Here is a 26,084-nt window from a genome sequence, read left to right as displayed (position 1 = left end):
GTTGTATTATCCTCTCATACTTCTATAACCCTTTTTTGAATGTGTGAAATGTATTTAAGTTATGGAATTGTTGCACTTTAAAACCAGTAAGTGACTCAGTTTTCTAACTAAGCTTGTTTACTATCTATGATAGAGTGTTTGCCTTGCAAGACCCCACCTGCTGTCTTGTTCTGCAGAACACGCAGTTTGAATCAAACCTCCTAAAATATGCAGATAAACAGATTGAATTTTAATGGGATCCTTTTAGGAGGCAGGTGGTGCACACTCTGGCTCTCATATAGACCCTATTTCTATTATATAAGGTTTCTCCTTAGCTTTTACTTCCCAAATGGTTTTATTTAAAGAGAAGTAATCATTTTTTCTTATGTAGGGCTTTGAACTTATCCTCCAGGGACAGTAATCGCCTTGGTAAATAGGAATGGCTTGCTGCCTTTCTGATGGGTAAATTGTGTATCTAGCTGCATCTTTTACAATCCAACCAAACCATATTCCTTAAAACAAGCTACCCTAAAGTGAAACTAAGAGCTTGTCTATATGGTGGGGTAATGCACCCTGTGGGGATGCGCTTTCTAATGCACACTAATGTGTTGAGTATTACTTGGTCCGTGCAGTGGCTGCGGCCCTCTAAAAGTTCCTGAGTGTGCTTTACCATAATGATGTTTGAATTATTTCGAATGAATTGTGAGACCCCAAAGGGGTCACAGTGCATGCAAACTCAGGGCTATGACAAGATGGGATCATAGGAATTGCCAGTTGGGATCAGAACCATGGTCCATGTCCTCTTTCCAACAGTGCCAGTGTCAAATGCTTCAGAGGAAGAAGGTACAAGAAACCTTGTATTAGGCAGATGCGAGAAAATCTGTCCACCACATTATTTTCTGCTAATTCTGATAGGTAGAGGTCAATTTAAGCCCAGCAGCATGGAATTTAATATCTCTTTTGTTAGCATTAGCTATTATAACTCTGGATAGTCTTGTTATCCATATAAATTCTAATTCCTGCTTGAATCTTGCTATGGTTTTAGCCTTAATAACTTCCCTCTGGCAATGAGACCCAAGGCCCAAGTTTTGTGGGGGAAGAGAAATGTCTTTAACTTTGATACTTTTTAATTTCATTGATTCATTTAATTTCAGTTACTTTGGTCAAAGAAAGGAATGTGTCATGCACAATAGCTGTTTCCTGATGTCATCCTCTCCAACTGGCTACACCTAAACTTGCTCATAACTGAGCTTCTGAGTTGTGGGGTAGAGGAAATACTGGGGGATGACATGGTGCGAGAAACAGTAGTATACCACTGACATTTCTCTATTTTGATTTAAGCCTTTTTTTTGGTCCCCTTGAAAGACAGTGGTACCAAAAGGTCACATTTCAATATGTAATGACATAAGATTTCTTTATAGTTCTTATGTGGGTGTGTCATAAACAGATAGCTAAGGGTTAATGTCTCTTTCACCTGTAAAGGGTTAACAAACAGGGAACCAAACACATGACCAGGGGACCAATCAGGAGACAAGATACTTTAAAATCTTGGTGGAGGGAAGCTTTGTTTGTGTTTTTTGGATTTTCCTTTGTTCTCTCTGGGCTCTGAGAGTGACCACACTTACCTACAGGCTCTCTAATCTTCTATTCCAATTTTGTAAGTATAAAGGTAGAAAGGCGGTATTGTCTTTTTATTTGTTTCCTTTGCAAATGTGTATTTGGCTGGAAGTACTTTAAATTGTATTTCTATTGGAGGAGGCTTTTTCTCCAATTTCTTAAGCTGACAGACGCTGTAACTTTTTACCATCTAAATTGCAGAGATAGACCTTTTACTTTTTTCTTTCTTTTTATTAAAAGTTTGCTTTAAGACCTGTCTGATTTTTTTCCTCTTGTTGAGGCTCAAGGAAATTGAGTTTGTACTTAACAGGGAAGGAGAAGGAAGGGGGAGAGGAAGGGGGGGAACCCACCTGATTTCTCTGTGTTGTGATTCAAGGAGTTTGAATCACAGTGATCTCCTAGTGTATCCAGGGCAGGAAAGATCTGGGAGGAAGAAAGGAGAAGGGGGAATCCCTTTGTTTAGATTCACGGAGCTTGAATCTGTATATCTCTCCAGGAGCCCAGGGAGGGAACACCTGGAGGGGAGGAGGGGGAAGGGAAATGATTTATTCCCCTTTGTTGTGAGACTCAAGGAATCTGGGTCTTGGGGATCCCCAGGGAAGGTTTTGGGGGGACCAGAGTGTATCAGGCACTCGAATTCCTGATTGGTGGCAGCTTATCAGATCTAAGCAGGTAATTAAGCTTAGGGGAATTTATGCTAGTACCCATATTTTGGACGCTAAGGTTCAGAATTGGGAAAGATACTAAGACAGGGTGTAGCGGGCTTTGCTCAGAGGCCAGCAGGCCTAGTGGTCAGGCCATGGCTAAACAGTCTCTACAAGCCTTGGGATGGCTCTTCTAGGCAGCCCAGAAGGCCCAGCAGCCAAGTCACAGTTTGTCACACCCCTGAGCCCTCTAGGGGGTCTCAGGCAGGGAAGGGTAGGAAGACCCTGGTCATCCTGTCCATTGGATCCCTGCCCAGGGCCCAAGGGACAGAGGCAAGGGTGGCTCAGTTCTTTCTGGCTGCTACTTCAGCTAAGCCTCCTCAGGCTATTTCTTATCTTCCCTGTTTTCATTTCAGTTTGGAGATATCTCTATGTATAATTAATTCCACTACCATTTTAACCAATGCTCATCTAGAATAATCCTTAAAGATGTGAGAAACTCACGAATTTGGTCATACAGGCATTCATAGCAAAAGGTTTTTTGCTACCCATCCATGCTGGCTTAGGGAATGTCTACACTGCAAAAAAAGGATTGTTTTTAACTTGGGTTAAAATAGCAGTGAAGACACAATAACTTGGCTTTTAACTTGGGTTAGCAGCCCAAGCCCAGGCTCTCCTATAGGTTTTAACTCTAGCTGCTAACCCACGTTCAAAGCAGAGTTGCTGTGTCTTCACTACTATTTTAAATCATCCTAGCTAATGTGGGTTAGCTAATCCTAGTTAAGAACTCTTGCAAACTTCATTTGAGGTTTTGGTTTGAATAAACTTTGAACTTTGCATAACTAATCAAATCACAAAAGTTATGTCTATGCTGCAGCGAGGACAAAGTCTTTCAGCCTGCATAGACAGACTTGCACCAGCAGGGCTCTGATTAGCATGTTAAAAATAGCTATGTGGTTATTGCAACATCAGTGGAGGCTTGGGTTAGCCACTCGAATTCAGGCTCACCTTATCCCCTGCCTCTGAGCTCAGTTGGCTAGCCCGAGCCTCCACCAATGCTGCAAAATCTACACGGCTATTTTTTAGCACGCTAGCACAGTCTGTCTACCTGAGCTGGGAGACTCTCTCCCAGCAGCAGTGGACACACTCTTAATAAAACTCTGCATTAAATGAAATTTAGTAAACTTTTCGCTATGTTTGAAATTACTTCTGCCCAAGGCCTTCGGCAGATACTCACCAGACTTAATATTTTCTGATTTGCTCAAGCTAAGATCCAAAATTAACTTTATCAAAGGAAAAGATTACAGTGGGTGAGTGAAAGGGATCTGTGTGTGCAGAACCAAAGCACAAAGACAATAATTAGAGGCAATCATTTCAGCCAAGATTCCAAGTGGATCACAAGGTTGAGATACTGATATCCAGAGATTCTTAGGTTATATTATAATTGCTGGGTTTGGTTGTAACAACACTTGGAGGATCAAAAACCTAGCTACACATATGCTAATACCCCTGTGACATCAAAGTCTGTGCACTTTGGAGTAGTGATGGTCAAATTCATGTAGCTAATTTGATCCCCTTTGAAAGGGCATGGATTAAAATGAGTTTTCAGCAAACCTTGAAAGTTCTTGTAATCTCTTATTTTTCCATTGCAAAATGCCACAAGAACCAGCAGAACTACTTTATCTGCTACTATGGCATATTTAATAGAAAATGAAAGAGTGCATATATAGATGTATCCATAGTTCCAGACTCTGGCCTCACACCAATATATATCAGAAGTAATTCCTTAGAAATCAATAAAGTTACATTGGTGTAAAGCCAGTGTAACATCAGAATCAGTCTCCTAATATTTTAAAGAGGAACTGCTCTGGAATGCATGAGATGAAAGTAAAATGCAGGGGTAGGGTCAATTAATGATTTGTTTGAATAAAGTACAGTGCAAAAGAAATTGTCAACTTGAATAAAGCATAGAATAAGAGTTTCTAGGAGGGGATATTTAGACCAGGTTGGAAGGGAAGAAAAGGAAGAAATGGATAAAGCAAACAGAAAGAGAGAGGCCTTGGGGCCTTAAAATCTAATTACCAGTGGTAGTAAAGTCAGCAAATGCTGATTGTGCAATCTGCCTGCAACTTGGTCTGTGATCTGTGTTAAGCATCAAATGCTTCCCTCATAACATTTAGCCCAGAGGCTAGGGTAGTCACATGGGTTGTGGGAGACCCACTATCCAAATCTCCTCTCCTTCTGATGAGAGAGATTTGAATTGTCCATTGTCACTCCTGACAATTCACAGTCACTCATTATAACAATGAATAATCCTTAGGTCAGGAAAAGAGTGTGAATTTCCTGTAGCCTGGTAGTGAGGGCACTCACCTAGGATGCTGGAAACCCAAGTGCAAGAATATTAATTATTTATAAAAAGTGGAACAGCTTAAATAGTAGAAATTGAAGGAAAAACATATATGTTAATATTCTGTGATTCAAGGCACACACGTTAAAGTTGGGAAACACTTATTCAAATCCCTTCTCATCAGGCAGAAGGAAAAACTGAACCCAGGCCTAAGGTTGCCAGTCCTTCCAGTTTTTCTGGGAGACTCCTGGAAACAGTCCCTATCTCCCAGAGGCTACTGAATTTAGGTGTTAAAAGTCTGGCAGCACAGCAGGGCTAAGGCAGGCTCCCTGCCCTGGCTCAGTGCCACTCCCAGAAGTGGTCAGCATGTCCCTGCAGCCCCTGTGCAGGGCAGGGGGTCTCCTTGCACTGCCCCTGCCCTGAGCACTGACTCTGCATCTCCCTGCCTTAGCCCTGCTCTGCCAATGACTGAGAGCCGCCCAAGGTAAGCGCCTCCTGGCCAGAGCCTGCACCCCACACCTCCTCCTCCACCTCAACCCTCTATCCCAGCCCAGATTCCCCTCCTGCACCCAAACTCCCTCCCAGAGCCCGCACCCTTCACCCCTCCCACACCCCAGGGCCAGCTCCAGGCCTCAGCATGCCAAGTGCATGCTTGGGGCGGCATGCTGCGGGGGGTGCTCTGCTGGTTGCCGGGAGGGTGACAGGCAGCTCTGGTGGACCTCCCGCAGGCATGCCTGTGGAGTGTCCGTTGGTCCTGCTGCTCTGGTGGAGCATCCACAGGCACGCCTGCGGGAGGTCCACCAAAGCCACTGGACCAGCGAGTGGCAGAGTGCCCCCCGTGGCGTGCTGCCATGCTTGGGGTGGCAAAATGGCTAGAGCCAGCCCTGCCACACTCCAAACCCCTGCTCTAGCCTTGAGCCCACTTCTGCACCCAAACTCCCTCCCAGAGCTTGCACCCACGCAGCCCTTCCTGCACTCCAACTCCCTGCCCCAGGCTCAGCCCAGAGCCACCTCCCACACTCTTACGCCCTAGGCCCCAGCTCAGAGCCTGCACCCCATACCTCACCGCAAACCACTGCCCCAGCCTGATGAAAGTGAGTTGGGGTGGGGAGAGCTAGTGGAGGGAGGGGGAATGGAGTGAGCAGGACGGGACCTCGGAAAAGGAGTGGAGCAGAGGCAGGGCCTCGGGGAAGGGGGCAGGCAAGGGTGTTTTTGTTTGTGTGATTAGGCAGCTGGAAACCCTACACAGGCCTCCTACATCCTAAGTGAATTCTCTAAAGACTGGGCTAAAGATTATGAGGGAGTTCCCCTCCTTCTGATGGCTGTTTTGTTAAACTAGCCCTCCTTTGTTTCCCCACACACACCTTAAATTGAAACTAAGTATCAGAGGGGTAGCCGTGTTAGTCTGTATCCACAAAAACAACGAGGAGTCTGGTGGCATCTTAAAGACTAACAGATTTATTTGGGCATAAGCTTTCGTGTGTAAAAAAACCCACTTCTTCAGATGCATGGAGTGAAAATTACAGATACAGTCATAAATATACTAACACATGAAGAGAAGAGAGTTGCCTTACAAGTGGAGAACCAGCGTTAACAAGGCTAATTCAGTCAGAGTGGATGTGGTTCACTTCCGAAGATTGCCAAAAAAACAAAACAAAACAAAAAATCGGGCAGCTGCTCCACAAGCAGGGTGACCAGATAGCAAGTGTGAAAAATTGTGATGGGGTAGGGGGCAATAGGTATCTAGATAAAGAAAAATCCCTGAATGTTGGGACTGTCTCTACAAAATCAGGACATCTGGTCACCCTAACTGCAAAGCTTTTGATCAAGGAGAGCCTGTCTTAACTAGCTTCTTCATACAGCACCAACGGATGTTCTCCTGCCTGGTAGATCAGGCAGGCTCCCTCTCACTTCTGTCTAACATCAGCCATGAATGTATCTGCCCATGAACTGAGGCTAATAAAGAAGGGCTCCTTGTCCACATGTCATAAACAGATAGCTAAGGGTTAATGTCTCTTTCACTTGAAGCACCTGACCAGAGGACCAATCAGGAAACCGGATTTTTTCAACTTTGGGTGGAGGGATGTTTGTGTCTGAGTCTTTGTTTTCTGTCTGCCTGCTTTCTCTGAGCTTTGGAGAAGTAGTTTCTACTTTCTAGTCTTCTGTTTCTAAGTGTAAGGACAAAGAGATCAGATAGTAAGTTATATGGTTTCTTTTCTTTGGTATTTGCATGAATATAAGTGCTGGAGTGCTTTAATTTGTATTCTTTTTAAATAAGGCTGTTTATTCAATATTCTTTTAAGCAATTGACCCTGTATTGTGTCACCTTAATACAGAGAGACCATTTGTATGTATTTTTCTTTCTTTTTATATAAAGCTTTCTTTTAAGACCTGTTGGAGTTTTTCTTTACTTCAGGGAAATTGAGTCTGTACTCACCAGGGAATTGGTGGGAGGAAGAAATCAGGGGAGATCTGTGTGCGTTGGATTTGCTAGCCTGATTTTGCATTTCCTCTGGGTAAAGAGGAAAGTGCTTTTGTTTCCAGGACTGGAAACGGAGAGGGGGAGTCACTCTGTTTGGATTCACAGAGCTTGTGTCTGTGTATCTCTCCAGGAGCACCGGGAGGGGGGAAGGGAAAAAGGATTATTTCCCTTTGTTGTGAGACTCAAGGGATTTGGGTCTTGGGGTCCCCAGGGAAGGTTTTTCAGGGGGACCAGAGTGCCCCAAAACACTCTAATTTTTTGGGTGGTGGCAGCAAGTACCAGGTCCAAGCTGGTAACTAAGCTTGGAGGTTTTCATGCTAACCCCATATTTTGGACGCTAAGGTCCAAATCTGGGACTAAGGTTATGACATCCTGCCTGGTAGATCAGGCAGGCTCCCTCTCACTTCTGTCTAACATCAGCCATGAATGTATCTGCCCATGAACTGAGGCTAATAAAGAAGGGCTCCTTGTCCACAGGGGTTGTGGTTCTACCAAATGGAGGAGAGAGCAATAAATTAATTAGGGGGGGGAGCCTAACAGAGAGCAGCAAGGTCTCTACTTGCCCTAAGCAGTGAGAGTGGAGTGAGAGGGGTTGAGAAAGGGAATAGGGGTCCCTACCAGGGGAAGGGGCTTGGAGGGAAGCAGCGAGATTCCTTGCTGGAGGTTGGAGAAAGAAGAGAAACTCAGGGAGCTATCACATGAGGCTAGGGTGAGAAGAGGAGCAGAAGGATGTGGACCCTTCCATTGAGGAGGGGTAAAAAGGGAGCCAGGTGCTTTCTTAGGAGGGCATGAGTCAATGGATGGGGTGTGTTGGGATGGAAGATGAGAGAAGAAATAGTTACCTTGCTATGTAAGGGAATTACCTGCCTTAGATGAAGTGGTGAGGAGTAAGTGGGGAGTGCCACTTGAAGGAAAAGAAAAGAAAAGAGAGGAGCTGGGGGAAGAAGAAAGCGGTGTGTATGGGTGGAGGGGTAGATACACTGGCTGCTGGGGAAGAGAGATTCTCTCATCTGCCAAGGAGAAGAAAGGGGAATGGAATTCCACATCTGCAGAGGGTGAGGGAAGGGGGAGACATTAGGAAACAGAGAGAGCAGGAGGGAAGTGAGGAGGAAGACCCTGAGAAAAAAGACAATGAAAGCCCCAAAGGCCCCTGGGAGTAAGAGGCAGAGAGAGGAGAGATGGAAACTCCTCTCAACCATAGCCTTTGAAAATTCTTAGATTCTGTGTCTTAAATGTTCTGTACCTGCTGCACAGTGGTTTTGTAAGGATTCCTTAGTTACTGATGATTTACTAGTTAATGTTTGTGCAGTACTTTGAAAATGTGCTGTGCTAGGGAAGTGTCAAGCATTTCTAAAAGAACAATGGCAGGGAGGAAAGCAAATGATCCTGTAGCAAGAGAAAGGTGAATGTGGAGAGGTTTGACAGAGTGAGAGGAGGAGGGGAAGCTTGAGTAGGAGGAGATCAGAGAAGACTGAGTGATTGTAAAGAAATAGATCCTGGCAATGAAATAATCCTTGAAAGGTCATAGGACAAGGTTAGTGGGATAGATAAAAGCAATTATGCAGCAAGAAAAAGTACACAAGGTGACAAAGCCGATTCAGAGCCCAGCAGAAGAATAAACTAGCAAAAAATAAGCAGAACCAGCAAAAATGGAGACAGAAAATAAGGACAAAATTATTATATCTGTGTTGCTTCCTCAAGATCATATTGCTGGTGGTGGAAGTTATATGGCATAATTATATAGTGTATGATATGACTATTGATTCAGTATGAATAGCATAATTTCGGAGGTTTATATCTTTCAAATCATGCTGGGCTGAAGTTTGCATAAATGCCTTAAGCTATTTTTCTGTAAACCTCCCCCTCACATTTTCCTAGGCTTTAGATTTTTATTGTTGTTGTTTGTTGCTGCAACATTTAAAGCAGCCTTTTCTTTCAAACTTACATTTTCCAGGCTGGTGGTCCTTCAGTGTGGATTAATTTATTTTGAAATTCTGGGAAAGATGGAATTTAAAACAGTTACTATTTATGTTTAAGCTATGCTCTCCAGGCTACTTTTTATAACACTTTAAAGCTACAAGGAATAATTCTCCATTCTCTTAGTGTCGCACTGTCCTGGCCAGACTCCAGCTTGTGTAATGACATAATACCTTCTAATATTTAAACTTCAACCCTTTGTAATCTCAACTGGAGAAGCTGTTCTTCACTTCCTCTTGTAAAACAACTGCTGTGTATTTTGGCTGACTTAGAATAGCATCTGACTTTCCACCATTACAAGTAGCTTGTTTATTTAATGGATTCTGCCTGGATCTTCTTAAATGAGTGAGAAGTGTGGAGGAAGGGACTTTGGAACTGTGTAGTGGTTGAGCAGAATTGCCCTTGCATTCAAGGGACAGCAAATCCTTCCCTACTATCCTTATATTTATAATAGGTGCATCCACCCCTGATTTAGGGTTACCACCTTTGAAATGCAAAAATAAAACCCAGTACATGCCCATGCCTCAAAGGAAGCCCACTGCAACTCCAGCCAGAAGGCAACTCAGCAACTCCCCCTAAATGTAAAAGCAGCAAAGAATCCTGTGGCACCTTATAAACTAACAGACGTTTTGGAGCATGAGCTTTCGTGGGTGAATACCCACTTCGTCAGATGCATGTGGTGGAAATTTCCAGGGGCAGGTATATATATGCAGGCAAGCTAGAGATAATGAGGTAGTTCAATCAGGGAGGATGAGGCCCTGTTCTAGTATTTGAGGTGTGAAAACCAAGGGAGGAGAAACTGGTTTTGTAATTGGCAAGCCATTCACAGTCTTTGTTTAATCCTGAGCTGATGGTGTCAAATTTGCAGATGAACTGAAGCTCAGCAGTTTCTCTTTGAAGTCTGGTCCTGAAGTTTTTTTGCTGCAGGATGGCCACCTTAAGATCTGCTATAGTGTGGCCAAGCAGGTTGAAGTGTTCTCCTACAGGTTTTTATATATTGCCATTCCTAATATCTGATTTGTGTCCGTTTATCCTTTTCCGTAGTTTATCATTTTCCCCCTAAATGGCCACTTATAGTATCTAGAGTGAGAACACATACTGATAAGATTGATAACATCATTGATAACAAATGGATGTTTGTTTTATCAGCACATTTTGCCAGCCAATGTTTGTAGTCTATTTCCTTTAGCCAGTTGTCATTGAAAGTGCAGTTTCTGATGCAAGCTTTTTTTTTCTGGCATAGTAGTAGCACATCTCCTCTCTTGTGTGTTACTCAAACCCTCTCTCACACACATGTGGTGCAGGGCCGGCCTTAGGATTTATGGTGCCCTAGGCGAGATTATTAAACTGGTGCCCCTGTGCCTGATCTGCTCTTAGCAACACAAACATAAGCTTACAGTATTGGAAAACTTGCCACATTCACGTTATTAAAACCAGTTTAACTTAATTAAGCACACTGTAATGCTGATGGACTAGCACTAAAGAAGCAGCACTGTAGAAAAAATTCTGATGACAGAATGATGCAAATTTTTTTTAATTTATCAAAATTTTATTGGAAATTTGTATGAAGAGGTATTGAAACAAAGATTTGTTTTTAATTAAAAGCAATCTTTCTGGCTTTTTTGGCTGCAAAATCAGTAATAATGTCATCGTATGACAGACAAAGTCGTGTCTTGTTCGATTGCAAGAATAGCAAGACCAGTTAAGCGTTCCTGACTCATTGTAGAGCGGAGATAGTTTTTAATGAGCTTTAGTTTTGAGAAACTCCGTTCTCCTGACGCTACCGTTAAAGGAATTGTCAGTAGAATACGAGTGGCAATGTACACATTAGCATATATGTCAACAAGTTTGCGGGTATGAATAAACTGTACAATGTCCATCACCGATTTTGCATGTGGCAACATTGATGACAGTGTACTCAATTCTTCGTACAGTTCAAGTCCATTTAAATCAAAACTATCACCGTGCTTCAGGAGGCTCTCTAGGTTCTTGCACTTTGTCATTAGTTGCTCTTGTTTTCCTATTTCGTTGAATTTAGTTATGTCATACAAAAATCCAAACTGTTCATGGTGTACTTGCAAGGTATTAAACCTTTCATCAACAGCAGATACTGCTTTATCCATCACAACATTAAAAAATTCAACCTCAAATTTCTTTTCTGGATCGTCTATGGGCATGATCTGCTGTACAGATTCTTCACAAAGAAGTGTCCCTGGCCTTTTTAACTCATATTAACTATGTATTTACTTTATGAAAGTTGGAGAAAACATTGTGAAAACGTAAAACATTGGCTGCCCAACTTCTGGGCTGGCAAAAGTTATACTGACTCACAGGGAAAAAAAAAAAAGCAGGAGAATCTTAGTACAACATATGGTCACTCTATACCAGGGGTCGGGTCGGCAACCTTTCAGAAGTGGTGTGCCAAGTTCACTGTAATTTAAGATTTCTCGTGCCAGTAATACATTTTAATGTTTGTAGAAGGTTTCTCTCTATGTCTATATTATATAAATAAACTATTGTTATTATCTGAGGTCTTGGCCACCGGTCCTGCTCAGGCCACTGCCAGCTGAATAAATGAAACCCCAAACCGGCAACGGGCTGGTGGCCGGAACCCTAGACAAGGATCCCAGGCCCTGCTCAGCCTGCTGCTGGTCTGGGTTCTGACCACCAACTCCTGCCAGCCAGGATCCCGGCCGCCAATCCCCCCTCAGCCCGCTACCAGCCTGGGATTCTGCTCACCCAGGCTGGCAGGAGGCAGAGTGGGGCTGGCGGCTGAGCTCCTGACCGGCAAGGGGCCGGCAGCTGGAACCCCGGAGTAGCAGTAGGCTGAGTGCTGCTGGCACCCCAGACTGGCAGCAGACTGAGCCACTCAACCCCTCATCGGCCCTGCTCAGCCCGCCACCAGCCCACTCAGCCTGCTGCCGGCTGAGTGAATGGAACCCCAGGCCGACAGCAGGTTGAGTGATTCAGCTGGCCTGCTCAGCCCACTGCCAGCCTGGGGTTCCTTGGGGGTCCCCAGGCCAGCAGCAGGTACTGAGTGGGGCCGATGGCTGGTATCCCAGCTGGCAATAGGGCAGCAGCCAGAACCCCAGAGCAGTGATGGGCTGAGCCGCTCAGCTTGCTGCTGCATACCATCAAAAATCAGCTCACCTGCCTCCTTTGACACGTGTGCCGTAGGTTGCCGACCCCTGCTTTATACACTAGTAAGGAGATGAGCATATTACAGTTGTTGGAGGGCTCTTATCAGGAGTAACAGGCTATAGGAAAGTCAGTCAACATTTTTTGTTTCTCTGATGAAAACTGGCCCACTCCCTGCCTCAAACCAAACCTGTCACTAATAATTGTCAACAACTTAATTTTCTGTTTTTGGCTAAGATATTGATTTTTTAAAAAAATAATATTGAAATTGGATTCAGGATTGTTAGCAAGAATTTTTGGCAAACAAAGTTGTTAAAGGACAATCTAAATGGCAACACAGTACTGCTTTCATGCTTGGCTCACCCCCCAGCCAGCTGGTCCAACAGCTGCAGTAGAGGAGGAGATAGGTGGAAAACTGCAGGACCCCAAAATCCACCTCTTGGGGTGCAGAGTGGCAACAGCAGCAGCAAACCCTCACGTCCAATCACACGCCAATGGGCACCACCACCAGCCTTATGGACCATGGTGAAGTTAGCACAGCATCTGATCTCAGGGACAGGGCACCCATGGAGCCACAGCAGCTCATCCTGCCCTATGCAGCTCCCCCCGGATGAGATGGATAGCTGGCAGCTGCCAGCCCGGGGGAGAGGCGCTCCCCAGCTAGGGTGGCCAGATCCAGATGTCCTGATTTTATAGGGCCAGTCCCGATATTTGGGGCTTTGTCTTATATAGGCCCCAATTACCCCCACCTAGAGTGACCAGACAGAAAGTGTGTAAAATCAGGACAGGGACGGAGGGGGATGGGTGGGGGGGTAAAAGGAGCCTAAATAAGAAAAAGACCCCAAAATTGGGACTGTCCCTATAAAATAGAGATATCTGCTCACCCTACCCCAATCCCAATTTGTCACACATCTGGCTAACCCTACCCAAACCATGTGTGACATTCCAATTCTGGCTGCCTGCCCAGGAAGTGAGTTACTTTCACTTTCATTCCTCAGCAGGCAGCCAGCCTCCTCCCCCCACCTACCCCTAGCACCTCACCCAACCCAGCCCTGACGGAGGGGAGGGAGGAGAGAGAGAATGGTGCTCCTGGGGAGGAGGGAGAAAGGAGGGGGTGCTCCGTGGGACAGGGGGGAGAAGAATGGATGTTATGGGAGACAACAAAGGATACTGGTTCCAGAGCCACAGCCTCACCTGACCTCAGCTGGGGGGAAAGAGTCACACTCACAGGTGAGCTCCTTTCCCAACCCCCACCCCTTCCCCTTCCTAGAGACCCCAGCAGCCAATCCCGCCCCTCAGACTGTGCTGCATTCGGCTCTCTCTAGGACCCAGCAGCCCTGCTTCTACATTGTCTGGGCTACCTGCAGAGTGGTGCCCCCAGGCAGTGTGAGGCCCTATTCTGCCTATGCCTAAGGACGGCCCTGATGTGGTGCTCTTGGGTGTTGGTGGGCAGACAGCTGCTGTATTTTCAACAGTTTTGATCTGTTGTCGCTTCAACTGCGGAAGTGGGAACACAGTAGCATCTTTACCTGGACACAGAAACTTTTAAAATTAGATATCCCAGTTTATTGTGAAAATAATGCAAATCTTTAGACCCACATAAAAAAACTGCGCAAATTAAATTATTTTTCTGGCAACTGGCAAATCCATTTTAAAAAAAAACCTGTCCGAGTCAGTCAAATACTGGCCACATGGTAACCTACTCTGACTCCAGTCCCATGTACAATAAACATATTACAGATCTTACCAAATACATAAATCATGAGACATCTTCACCCAACCAAGCTTTCCAAATTAACAAAAATCACACACACACACCCATAGCATTGTAAGCAAACCCACCACAGGTGTTGCTTTGTGTGCTGTGCTACCACACCTTTGATAATGTGTGAGGTATAACAAATGCTCAGAGTCAAGTGCTGTAATGCTCCCAGTGCTAGACCCTCAGGCTCCAGCTCTCAGTGGATTCCCCTAAACTCTCAGTCCAATGAACAAGGAATGGCTGCTTCACTAGGGCTGCTGGAAATAAACATTGCTGTTACCCTCGGCATGATGGCCTTAAATTATGAAAAAAAGATGAACCAACAGCTCTTCACTCAGCCACTAGGGGCCGTGCTGTACAAAGTATGCAGTGGGAGGTCATCCAGCCTGCTGCTAGGGATACTTGCTCCAAGTCACTCTCTCCCAGAGGCAATCACGGCCTGGCCTGCAGATCCCCCAGCCAGAGCCTCATCCTTTCTGTCTCATGGTCCTCAGATCTATCTACAGGGTCCCCTTGTTTGCAGGCCGCTCCCGGGTATCCATCTATAATGGTTACCACTGACCCCTTTGCCAGCACAAAGCTGCTTTCCTGCCTGGCTCTTGGCCTTTCAACTCCCAAACTGCCTAGCTTTCTTTCCACAGCCAGTTCCATGGCTGCTGCCTCCTGGCTACTTCTCCTGTTCTTGCACAGCCTCCAGATCCCTCCTGAACCAAATCCCCCTAGCAGTACTTCCCTTTCCTTTACTGGATGGATTACAGAGCACCCGGCCAGCTGCATGTCACTCCAGGGATTAACAAAGAGTCCAATAATGAGCTAGCAGGTTCATTATAGTACATAGTCTCCACCCTTGGCCCTACAACAGAGACTCGTAAGAGAATTGGTCTCCTACCACTATTCTATTTCTGCTGTGTGATTGGTCTATAACAATAGTCTTTGACACAAGGGGAAGAAAGTTGAATGCATCTCCAAATTAGAGCTCAAATGATAAAACCTATAAGCTTGAATTTCTGCATACTGAAAATCCTTCAGCTTTGTGGAGGCACTTATTGTATTGCATAGTGTCTAAACCCAGATATCTGAAAGGATTTCTGCATTATAACAGCCATTTTGGGTGCACTGTAAAAACTCAGACACCATTTTAAAGGGTAGGGTTGGTCTTGATGGTATAAATATTGCATTCTGCTCAAGAGAATTGTTTTAAATTAAAATGTTCTTCTTTTTTCAATAGATCATTCTTTTCTCTCTTTTTTTTTCCTTTCAAGGTGTAAAATGAGGAAATCTATAAAAAATAATGAAATTGAAGTACAAAGTGGCTGCCATTTAACAGCATTTGGAATACATGATGTGGCTGAAATATAGACTCATAGACTCATAGGTCAGAAGGGACCAATATGATCATCTAGTCTGACCTCCTGCACAAGGCAGGCCACAAAACCCTACCCATCCACTTTTATACAACCCCTAATCCAGGACTGAGTTATTGAAATCCTCAAAACTGGTTTGAAGACCTCAAACTGCGGAGAATCCACCAGCAAGCGACCCATGCCCCACGCTGCAGAGGAAGGCGAAAAACCTCCAGGGCCCCTGCCAATCCGCCCTGGAGGAAAATTCCTTCCCGATCCCAAATATGGCGATCAGCTAAACCCTGAGCATGTGGGCAAGACTCACCAGCCAGCATCCAAGAAGGAATTCTCTGCAGTAACTCAGTTCCCATCCCATCCAACATCTCCCCGCAGACAATTGAGCAGACCTATCTGGTGATAATCCAAGATCAATTGCCCAAATTAAACTATCCTATCATAACATCCCCTCCATATATTTATCAAGTTTAGTCTTGAAGCCAGATAAGTCTTTTGCCCCCACTACTTCCCTTGGAAGGCTGTTCCAAAACTTCACTCCCCTAATGGTTAAAAACCTTCGTCTAATTTCAAGTCTAAACTTCCTAATATCCGGTTTGTACCCATTCGTCCTCGTGCCTACATTAGAACTAAACTTAAATAATTCCTCTCCCTCCCTAATGTTAACGCCCCTGATATATTTATATGGAACAAGCATATCCCCCTGCAGCCTTCTTTTGGCCAGGCTAAACAAGCCAAGCTCTTTGAGTCTCCTTTCATAAGGCAGGTTTTCTATTCCTCGGATCATCCTAGTAGCCCGTCTCTGGACCTGTTCCAGTTTGACTTCATCCTTCTTGAACATGGGACACCAGAACTGCACACAATATTCCAGATGGGGTCTCACCAGCGCCTTATATAACGGTACTAACACCTCCTTATCCCTGCTGGAAATACCTCGCCTAATGCATCCTAAAATCGCATTTGCTTTTTTAACAGCCGTATCACATTGGCGGCTCATAGTCATCCTGCTATCGACCAATACCCCAAGGTCCCTCTCCTCCTCCGTCGCTTCCAACTGATGCGTCCCCAACGTATATCTAAAATTCTTATTATCAATCCCAATGCATGACTTTGCACTTTTCACTATTGTATTTCATCCTATTACTCTTACTCCAGTTTACAAGGTGGTCCAGATCTTCCTGAATAGTATCCCTGTCCTTCTCCGTGTTAGCAATACCCCCCAACTTTGTGTCATCCGCAAACTTTATTAGCACATTCCCGCTCTTTGTGCCAAGGTCAATAATAAAAAGGTTAAATAAGATCGGTCCCAAAACCGATCCTTGAGGGACTCCACTAGTAACCTCCTTCCAGCCTGACAGTTCACCCTTCAAGACGACCCGCTGGAGTCTCCCCTTTAACCAGTTCCTTATCCACCTTACAACTTTCATATTCATCCCCATCTTTTCCAATTTAACTAACAGTTCCCCATGCGGAACCATGTCAAATGCCTTACTGAAATCTAGGTAAATTAGATCTACCGCATTTCCTTTATCTAAGTAATCCGTCACCTTCTCAAAGAAGGAGATCAGATTGGTTTGGCACGATCTACCTTTACTAAATCCATGTTGCAATTCGTCCCAATTACCATTGACCTCTATGTCCTTGACTAATTTCTCCCTTAAAATTTTTTCCAAGACCTTACATACTACAGACGTCAAGCTAACAGGCCTATAATTACCCGGATCACTTTTATTCCCTTTCTTAAAAATAGGGACTACGTTAGCAATCCTCCAGTCATACGGCACAACCCCCGAGTTTATCGACTGCTTAAAAATTATCGCTAACGGGTTCGCAATTTCACGCGCCAGTTCCTTTAATATCCTCGGATGGAGATTGTCCGGGCCCTCCGATTTTGTCCCATCAAGCTGTTCAAGTTTGGCCTCTACCTCAGTTGCAGTAATATTCACCTCCATATCCACATTCCCACTTATCATCCCTCCATCATCGCTAAACTCCTCACTAGTCTTATTAAAAACTGAGGCAAAGTACTTATTTAGATATTGGGCCGTGCCTAGGTTGTCCTTTACCTCCATTCCATCCTCAGTGTATAGCGGCCCCACTTCTTCTTTCTTTGTTTTCTTCTTGTTTATGTGGCTGTAGAACCTTTTACTATTGGTTTTGATTCCCTTTGCAAGGTCCAATTCAATGCAGCTTTTAGCCTTCCTCACTTTATCCCTACATGTTCTGACCTCACCAAGGTAGCTTCCCTTGCTAATCCCGCCTTTCTTCCACTCCCTGTAAGCTTTCTGCTTTCTCCTAATCCACTCTCTGAGTTGCTTGCTCATCCAGCTTGGCCTACAACTCCTGCCCATGGTTTTTTTCCCCTTTCTTGGGATGCAGGCTTCCGACAATTTCCGCAGCTGCGACTTAAAGTAATTCCAGGCCTCCTCCGCATTTAAATCTGCAAGTTCCTCCCTCCAATCCACTTCCATAACTAATTTCCTTAACTCTTTAAAATTAGCCCTCGAGAAATCGAAAACCCTAATCTGAGATCTACATTTGTTTATCCTTCCATCTAGTTTGAACTGAATCAGCTCATGATCACTCGAACCAAGGTTATCCCCTACCACCATTTCTTCTATGAGGTCCTCACTGCTCACGAAAACCAAATCTAAAATGGCATCCCCTCTTGTAGGTACTTCAACTACTTGATGAAGAAATCCATCCGCTATCACATCCAGAAAAATCTGACCCCTATTATTCTTGCAAGCACTCGTCCTCCAGTCTATATCCGGGAAGTTGAAGTCTCCCATAATCACACATTTCCCCTTTGTGTTTACTTCATTAAAGACATTAAAGAGGTCTCTATCCATATCCAAATCAGATCCGGGCGGTCTATAGCACACCCCAAGCACTATCTCAGGGGAAGCTCTAGTTGCTTTTTTACCCAGTGTGATTTTTGCCCAGACAGACTCTGTCTTATCCATTCCATCGCTTCTTATTTCATTACGGTTAATCTCATCATTGATGTACAAGGCTACTCCACCACCTTTGCCTTTCTTCCTGTCTTTTCTAAACAGCACATAGCCTTCAATACCTGTACTCCTGTCATGAGTACTATTCCACCAGGTTTCTGTTATCCCTATAATATCCGGTTTCACTTCCTGCACCAGTAGCTCCAGTTCCTCCATCTTGTTACCTAGGCTCCTCGCATTAGTGTACAGACATTTTAATTTTTGGCGTTTAGCGTCAATGACATTCTTTCCCCCATCGTGCACAGACCTTCTACCACCAGCATCATCCGTTAATCTGGTTTCTACTCCACTATTCCTCCTTGGATCAATTCTTTGGTCCGCAAGGGTATCCCCTCTCACGTTGTTTACTTCCCTCTCCAGGTTATATTCCGGCATGGAGATCTCCTGAACATCTCCCAACCATCTTCCCCAACTTCCTAGTTTAAAGCTCTCTTGATGAGGTCGGCGAGCCTCCATCCTAGAATTCTATTTCCCTCCTTACTTAGATGAAGTCCATCCTGAGCAAACAGTTGTCTGTCCGTAAACGCTTCCCAATGACCGTACATCCCAAAGCCCTCCTTGTAACACCAATGCCTGAGCCATCTGTTGATCGCCATAATCTTGTCACTCCTTCGTCGCCCTGCCCTAGGAACCGGCAGAATCCCACTGAAGATCACCTGAGCCTCGATTTCTTTGAGCGTCTTCCCCAGTCTGGCATAATCCTCCTTGATACAGTCCAGCGAGTAACTAGCCGTATCATTCGTTCCCACATGAAGGACAATCAACGGATTCTTTCCCGCTCCCGCTAGGATCCTATTCAGCCTCAGGTCCACATCCTGTATCTTAGCCCCTGGCAGACAGCACACCCTTCTGTTCTCCCGATCAGGTCTAGTTACAGGCCTGTCTATTCTTCTCAGTAAAGAGTCTCCAATCACATAGACTTGCCTTTTCCTGGCGACAGTGTGATTCTCCGGTCTATCCCCCACACCAGCTTGCCGCAAGTCCTCTCGATTTGTATTCGCCCTTACAATCCTCCTAGGGCTCATACTTGGTCCCGCCTCCATTGACTCCTCCCCTCCTTCTGCAGGACTAGCTGCTCGTCTCTTTTTCCTTGCCCTCTCTCCTACAGCAGCCTGCTGTGCTCCATCTTCATTTCCCAACTCAGCAAACCTGTTCCTGAGTTCTATTTCTCCATCGCTGGCCCGTCTTTTCCTCTGCCTGGTTCTCCTAGTCACATGCTTCCACCATCCACTTTCCTCACCCAGCAGCCCCTCCTCAGAGTACTTTGGTCCTGCTTCTATCCGCTCATCTGAGCTTGTCCCCTGCGCCTCATCATGTCTGTGTTCCATCATCTGCTCAAACCCCCTTCTAAACTCAGCCAGAGTTTCCCCCTGCATCTCCAGTCCTCTTATCTTTTCTTCCAGCAGCTCTATCAGGCGGCACTTCATGCAGACAAAACGCCTTTCAGGTGCCCCCTACAGGACCATGTACATGCCACAGCTACCGCATCTGGTCATACTCAGCATGTCTCTACCTGCTGCTTCTGCCTCCATCATGCCGTTCCACCTCTGTGCCTGGCAGTCCACGCCTCACGCCGTTCCACAGGCCACCAACAAGCACTGGACCCCTGCCCCTTCCCTTGTCTGCCTTCCTGGTTTCTCTGCCTTGGTCTCCCCTGTGACCTCCCCCTGAGAACTCCCACTGGAACTCCCCTGTTAGCAGCTCTGTTCGCTGGCTCCTGTGCCGCTGCCTGAGTGCCTGGCTCCTTATATAGGACCCCTAATCAGGTAAGCCCCGCCCCCAACTCAGGGCTCAGCCCCTAGCAGCCTGCACACACACTCACTCACACACAAACTCCACAATACAATCCACAAACTACAAACTACAAAAACCTGCTCCTCCGACAGAACTCCCATTGGAACTCCCCTGTTAGCAGCTCTGTTCGCTGGCTCCTGTGCTGCTGATCACAACCTGACACTTTGTAAATTGACTAGTGATTTAGGGCAATTCAGTTTTTGGGATGGAAGCTTAGGACACCATAAAGGGGACCTGCTTTTTCAGAAAGTGCCAAGTGCTGTGTGTCTGAAAATCACACACTTTCACCAGGTCTCAGATTGGGCACTCAAAATCAGTACTCACCTTTGAAAATATAGGACATCTGACTTTTAAACACTGTTGAATGGAAACCGTGGTTCTAAATTGTACATAGGGAGAATCCATAATTAAAGTAATTTATGAAAAGGCTAAAGATCCTGCTTTAATATTCAAGGGCATGCTCCAAGTCCAATGAATTTAATGGGATTTTTTCCATTTTCTTCAACAGACTTTGGGTCAGGCACTAATAGTTTCTTTCATTCCCTTCTATGGATTTTTTTCTTCATTTCTTACATTCCTTATACATTATTTGGATTTCAAACAAAAAAAAACAAAAAAACCCCTCAAGATACATCTGAGTACAACTACACAATGCCACGAACAGCATAGTGATTGTAATTGCACTTTAGGATCTGAATGCCACAGACATTTGGGCAAAAAACATATTCAGAGGCAGACTGCTCTGCTCTGCAAAGGGAAGAGTGAAAGGAGCTCCCTTCTTAACACACCTGCACAGAATTTGCATGCACTTCCCTGAGCATAAGGAATGTTCCTTACTGACCCCCATCAAATGGGTGCGAAGAAGGTAGGGTCACTGTTCCATCCTTTCTTGCCTTTATTGGAGCAGCTGGTTGGGCTCAGAGGTAAGCACATGCTGTGACCTCTAAAAAGTTAGTACACTTGTTGACTCTGGGAGACACTGTGCTTGTCCAGAGGCAAAATCCCTTCCTAAGCTCCAGCACCATTTTCAATACTTTAAAATCACAAGGGAATCCTCGATTCTTCAAACACTGCTTGAGGAGTAAACTGCACAGGGAAAGACTCATTCTTTCTCATCAAAGACTCAACAGTTTGCAGTCAGTTCACAATTCGCTACCTTTATCCACCCACCACCACTTCCCTCCTCTGCAATGCTTTTTCTTGTCAAGGAAAAAAAGGGCTTGGGGAACATTGTCTATATTTAAAAAACTAGCAGTTAAAGAATTAATGTATTACCCCACTGCACTGTGGTCTGGGTACATTAGGGACTCAGAAATGTGACTGTCCTCCCAAACACAGGGACAGCCACACAACTCTGTGCAGAAGTCATCCTCAACTAGTGCTGGATTCTGACTTTAGGCATAGCCCCAAGCAAGGCATGAGATGTAAGCTCCATTAACCCAGGCGCAGCTGCGGGAAGCACTGTGACTCAGAGAAACCTCCAATTCTCAATTTATTCCTCCTGCTCTCCTTGCTCCCAAGTTAGTAATTTAGCAGTGACCTCCCTCTGACTAGTAAGTGTGTGCATATATGATGATGGGGGTCTGCTTTGGGGAGGGAGTAAGTGGATAGGAAGCCCTGCTTACTCACACCTGCCAGGGGCCTTTGCAAAGACTGGAGTCTCCAGAGGTGCAAAGACGAGACATACAATTTGAATCAGAATCTAATCCTTATCAACTCTCCTAATTTACTATGTGAGCCAGAAGGGAAGGTCATTCATTCTATGCAATGGAAACTGCACTTGTTTTGAGGCTGCCTTTCATTTAAAGCCACAAGGGAAGAAATAAAACTGAATTTAAAGCCATGGCTTCCAAACAAAGAGGTATGATGTATTTTCAAAAACACAGGGACAAATAATCTCTACTGGTTTTGAGCCTCTTTGAGTTTAGGTAGGTATGTTTTGAGAAGTCTGGAGTGCTTATTTTCATGGATGAATTGATGCTGTCAAGATCAGCCAGATTGTGCCGTCTCTGCCACTGAAACACGTGCAGATTTTCTGAGCTTTCCTGTATTTGGAAAGGTTGTGAACCCTGTAGATACCATCAGTGAAAAAGGACTGGGTTCCTACTGAGAAGTTTGTGGATTTCTTAGTAAAATCCTACAATATTCTGTGGGTGATGGTAGGAGCAAGTCTGCAAAACTTAACACTAGCTACATGTTGGCTGATGCAGCATCAGGGCTTTAGATGTTAAACTCCAAGAAGTGAGTTTATTATTCAATTACATGAGTTACATATGGCAATTTCTCTGTCTCTCTGTAAAGTATAATTGGCCCAAGTCTGTGATATTGACAAGGGTTAGTAGAACAAAACCCTTGTAATTTAACTTCCCATATAATTTTAATTCAACCTCAAATTGAACTATCTTGTACCTAGCTGCTGTTAGAAATGAGAGGCTCTTTCAAAACGTATCTCTCAGTCTTTTAACTGTCTTTTCAACAACTTGATAGCAAAGATTTTTTTTGGACAGCCTTTCAAACAGATTTTTCATTTCTCCTTTCTGGCCATCTATATGGTTTCTTCTTTGAAAACTCTTGTGTTGTTAAGCTTTTTTAATACAAACCAAAATGTAATTTAAAAAGTTAATCTTTGAAGAGGTGTCATATGAGAATTCCATAAAAAAGCAGATGTTTGTTTTTAAATATTGGTGCATCCCAGCTATGGGGAATTGAGTGCAGAGAAAAGCAGCAGGCATCATGCAAACAATTAGAGGATACACAGATGTAAACAGACAGCTATCAAGAGTAATCCCCTGGGAAATATTTCATTTGAAAATCTCAGGGAAGCAGAAGCTAGGCAATACAGGATGGAAAAAAAATCTTTATATAGATATATATGTCATCCAACCAGTCCGTTCCTGGGGATTGCACCTTGACATGTTGGGAAGGCTTTCCTGTTCCAATGACCCTGAGAGCTCTGCTCAGGGGAATTTTAATTCCTGATAGGGCCACCCAAGCCAGGCAGGCCATAGAACAAGGGCCAGACAAAAAACAATCCACTCGCCATTCTGATTAATAGGCCACCAACCTATCCTCATAAAAAACTCTGTCATAGAAACACAACAAGGCAGACATTCAGGCATGCTAGACAGGGAGTTTGGAGACTTGTTCATGCCCTGATAGCATAGGAAGGATGAAGATTCAGATGTCTAATAGGTCAGATTCTGCCTCATTGCCTTATAGCAGAGTAAGGTCAAACTATTTCTTGTTTCTGAGTTCCCTTTTTGTCTTCTTTTAGTTGTGAATATCAGCTATTTTTGTATGCTATATTTACTCTTACTTTGAATATGATAGCTACCCTCAATAAACTTGGGTAATCAAGGTTTAAGATTTTCAGGGGTTACAGGGTATTTTTAATGCACTTAATTGATATTGGGGGATACTACCATTTAAGCTGTTAACAAGTCTTGGATAATTTAGATTTTGAATCTAGCTCATACTATGATATATATTTATACCTGTTAGAATTTGTGTATTTATCTGGTTCAAAATAGAAAAAAGCCCTTCCCTCATCCCCTCCCCAAAAAGGGTTTTTTAAGTTTGTTCTCTTTTAGTCTTTAACTCCATGTGTGAAGTGAGAGAGAAACTTGACTGATCAGTAGCACTGGGAGCACATAACTGTAATATTAAATTATTACTATAATAAAAATTGATAAATACATTGAAGGGCAAGTAAGAAAGATTTTGTTTGTTTTGTTACAAAGAAAATTCAGGAGGAAAGAGACTATGAAGGAGGGAGAGAAAATCCAAAACAAATATGGGAAAAGTGATGAGATGAATCAATGAAGTTTGCTTGTTAGTTCCTAAAGACAGGAGGCAGGGCAAAATGTGGGGTGTGGAAATGGAACCTTTTAGTAGATGAAAGATGAAGTAGGAAATATATATGTTTTCTACAGGGATAGACTATATTGAGTAGAATCATCTGCAAATGCAAATACTGAACAGGATGGCCAGTAAGGATGGAACAAGGAAGAGGTACCTTTTCCCTTTCCTTCCAAGATAGCAGAAACCCTTCCATGCAAGTAATGCACTGTTGGAGTTCTACAGGCGTTCAGAGAGAATGACCAGCAGTCAATGGCAGCAGAGAGTAAGAGGATGTTACCATTCTGTGGAAATTCCAACCATTTCACATCCCTGCTGACGATGGAGACACTCACTGCACCATCTTATATCTACCCTCTTTTGAGGGAGCAGGGGTTGGCAGATTCTCTATCACTTGAAGTATTTATATCAGGAATGGATATTTTTCTAAATATCATGCCTTAGTTCAATCAGGTATTTTGGGTTTGATGCAAAAATCCATTGGTGAAATTCTATGGTCTCTGTTCTATAGGATGTCAGACTAGGCGGTCATAATGGTGTCTCATAGCTTTCATATCTACGGCTCTATGAAAAATACTGTTATTAGCCATGCCGCTGGGTTTTGGAGGTACCAAGACTAGTAGAGAATGTTGCAGACAGGCTTGTTCTCTCTGTGAATATCACTAATTGTAGATCTCAGGGCCCCAATGTGGTTAAATGGTAATTCTTTTACCTTCTTTGAGTCCGCAGTCCTCACCTCTGATCTCATATAAAAAAAAGTCATATTTTATATCTTTAAAACCATGGAAACATTTGTTTGTTTTCCCCCCTTCCCGTGTGTGTGTATGTGTGTGTGCGGTTTTTGTTTTTGTTTTTTTTTGGGGGGGGGGGGATTTCAACCTTTGTTTCACATAAAAGGAAGGAAAAATGAAAAATTATTGCTAATACTGCCCCAAACTCAGCATTTTGTGAAATGAAAGGTTCATATAAACATTTTTATGGTTTCAATTTGCAAAATTAAGTTCAGTTGAAACCACTGAGTTTCTCCTGGTTCTTCTCTGGAAACATGTGGAACATTGAACTTCACATAAATGTCTCATAGAAGACAGAAACTGGATAGTGTTTGCAGGAACTCAGGCCCAAATTTGCTCCACAAAAGGTTTATACGCTCTAGAAGATCTGGTGTGTGAGTTCCCATTCTTTTTAGTGAGCTCCCATTCTGTGTTCTGTAAATAAGCGTAGCTAACATGTTTTGTGTGTTTGCATCTGATTCTCCTCAGGTATAACTAAAGAGATGAATTGGGCCTTTTGAGTTTTGTCATGAATATATTGCACAGCTCTGAGTACTACTGAATTTAAAAAAAAAGAGGCAGAGAAAACTGTGATATATTAATGTCAATAAAAGAAAATCAATGAACCCTCAAAGCTACAGCTCATCCCAACATCTCAGCCACTCCAAACAACTTGATTATTTATTACTCTTCTTTGACTTTAGCTCTCACAGTGGCACCATCCAGATTGGTGAACCAAGTTTAAACACCAAAATCTAGCATCCAAGCAATGGGTGGAAACTGAGGGGAGAAGTCCAAGGTGTTTTGCACATGCATTGCATTCCTAGGATGAAGCATCTGAAGCTCCTCTCACCTTATGGAACAGGCATTAGTCACATGCCTCAACTTCTCAGCTGCTGTTTTCTGTTTTTCCTTCTCTTGAATATTTCCTATACAAAACATATGTAAATAGCATGCACATCTGTACGATAATTCACAGATAACATCTACAATAGCCCAGCTCTCTTACTGCTTTCAGCCCAACTCTGAATTTCTTACCCTTGAGAAGTTAAAGTAACCTGTTGCATTACATTAGCATATGCTTTTCTTTGTCTCTACTAAATTGTTTATCCTGTTTTCCTGTTGAACCTGGAGCAATCTGTTAGATGCACTTTAAATAGAAATTTGCAAAAGAAATGTTTAAATCATTAGACCAGGGAAGCCAGTTGCAGGTACTCAAGAGAGAAGTCACATTCAGTGCAAGATCACTCCACTAAGAGTTCCTTCTGTAAAGTGAACTCTTACAACAATTTGAAATTACATAGTACTCTATCATGTCAAGCCATCTTAAGGTGCTTTACAAAA

This window comes from Gopherus evgoodei, chromosome 3, assembly GCF_007399415.2.
Source record: "Gopherus evgoodei ecotype Sinaloan lineage chromosome 3, rGopEvg1_v1.p, whole genome shotgun sequence".
NCBI lineage: Eukaryota > Metazoa > Chordata > Testudines > Testudinidae > Gopherus > Gopherus evgoodei.
The sequence above is the reverse complement of the archived record's forward strand: the minus strand, read 5'-3'. Positions refer to the sequence as shown.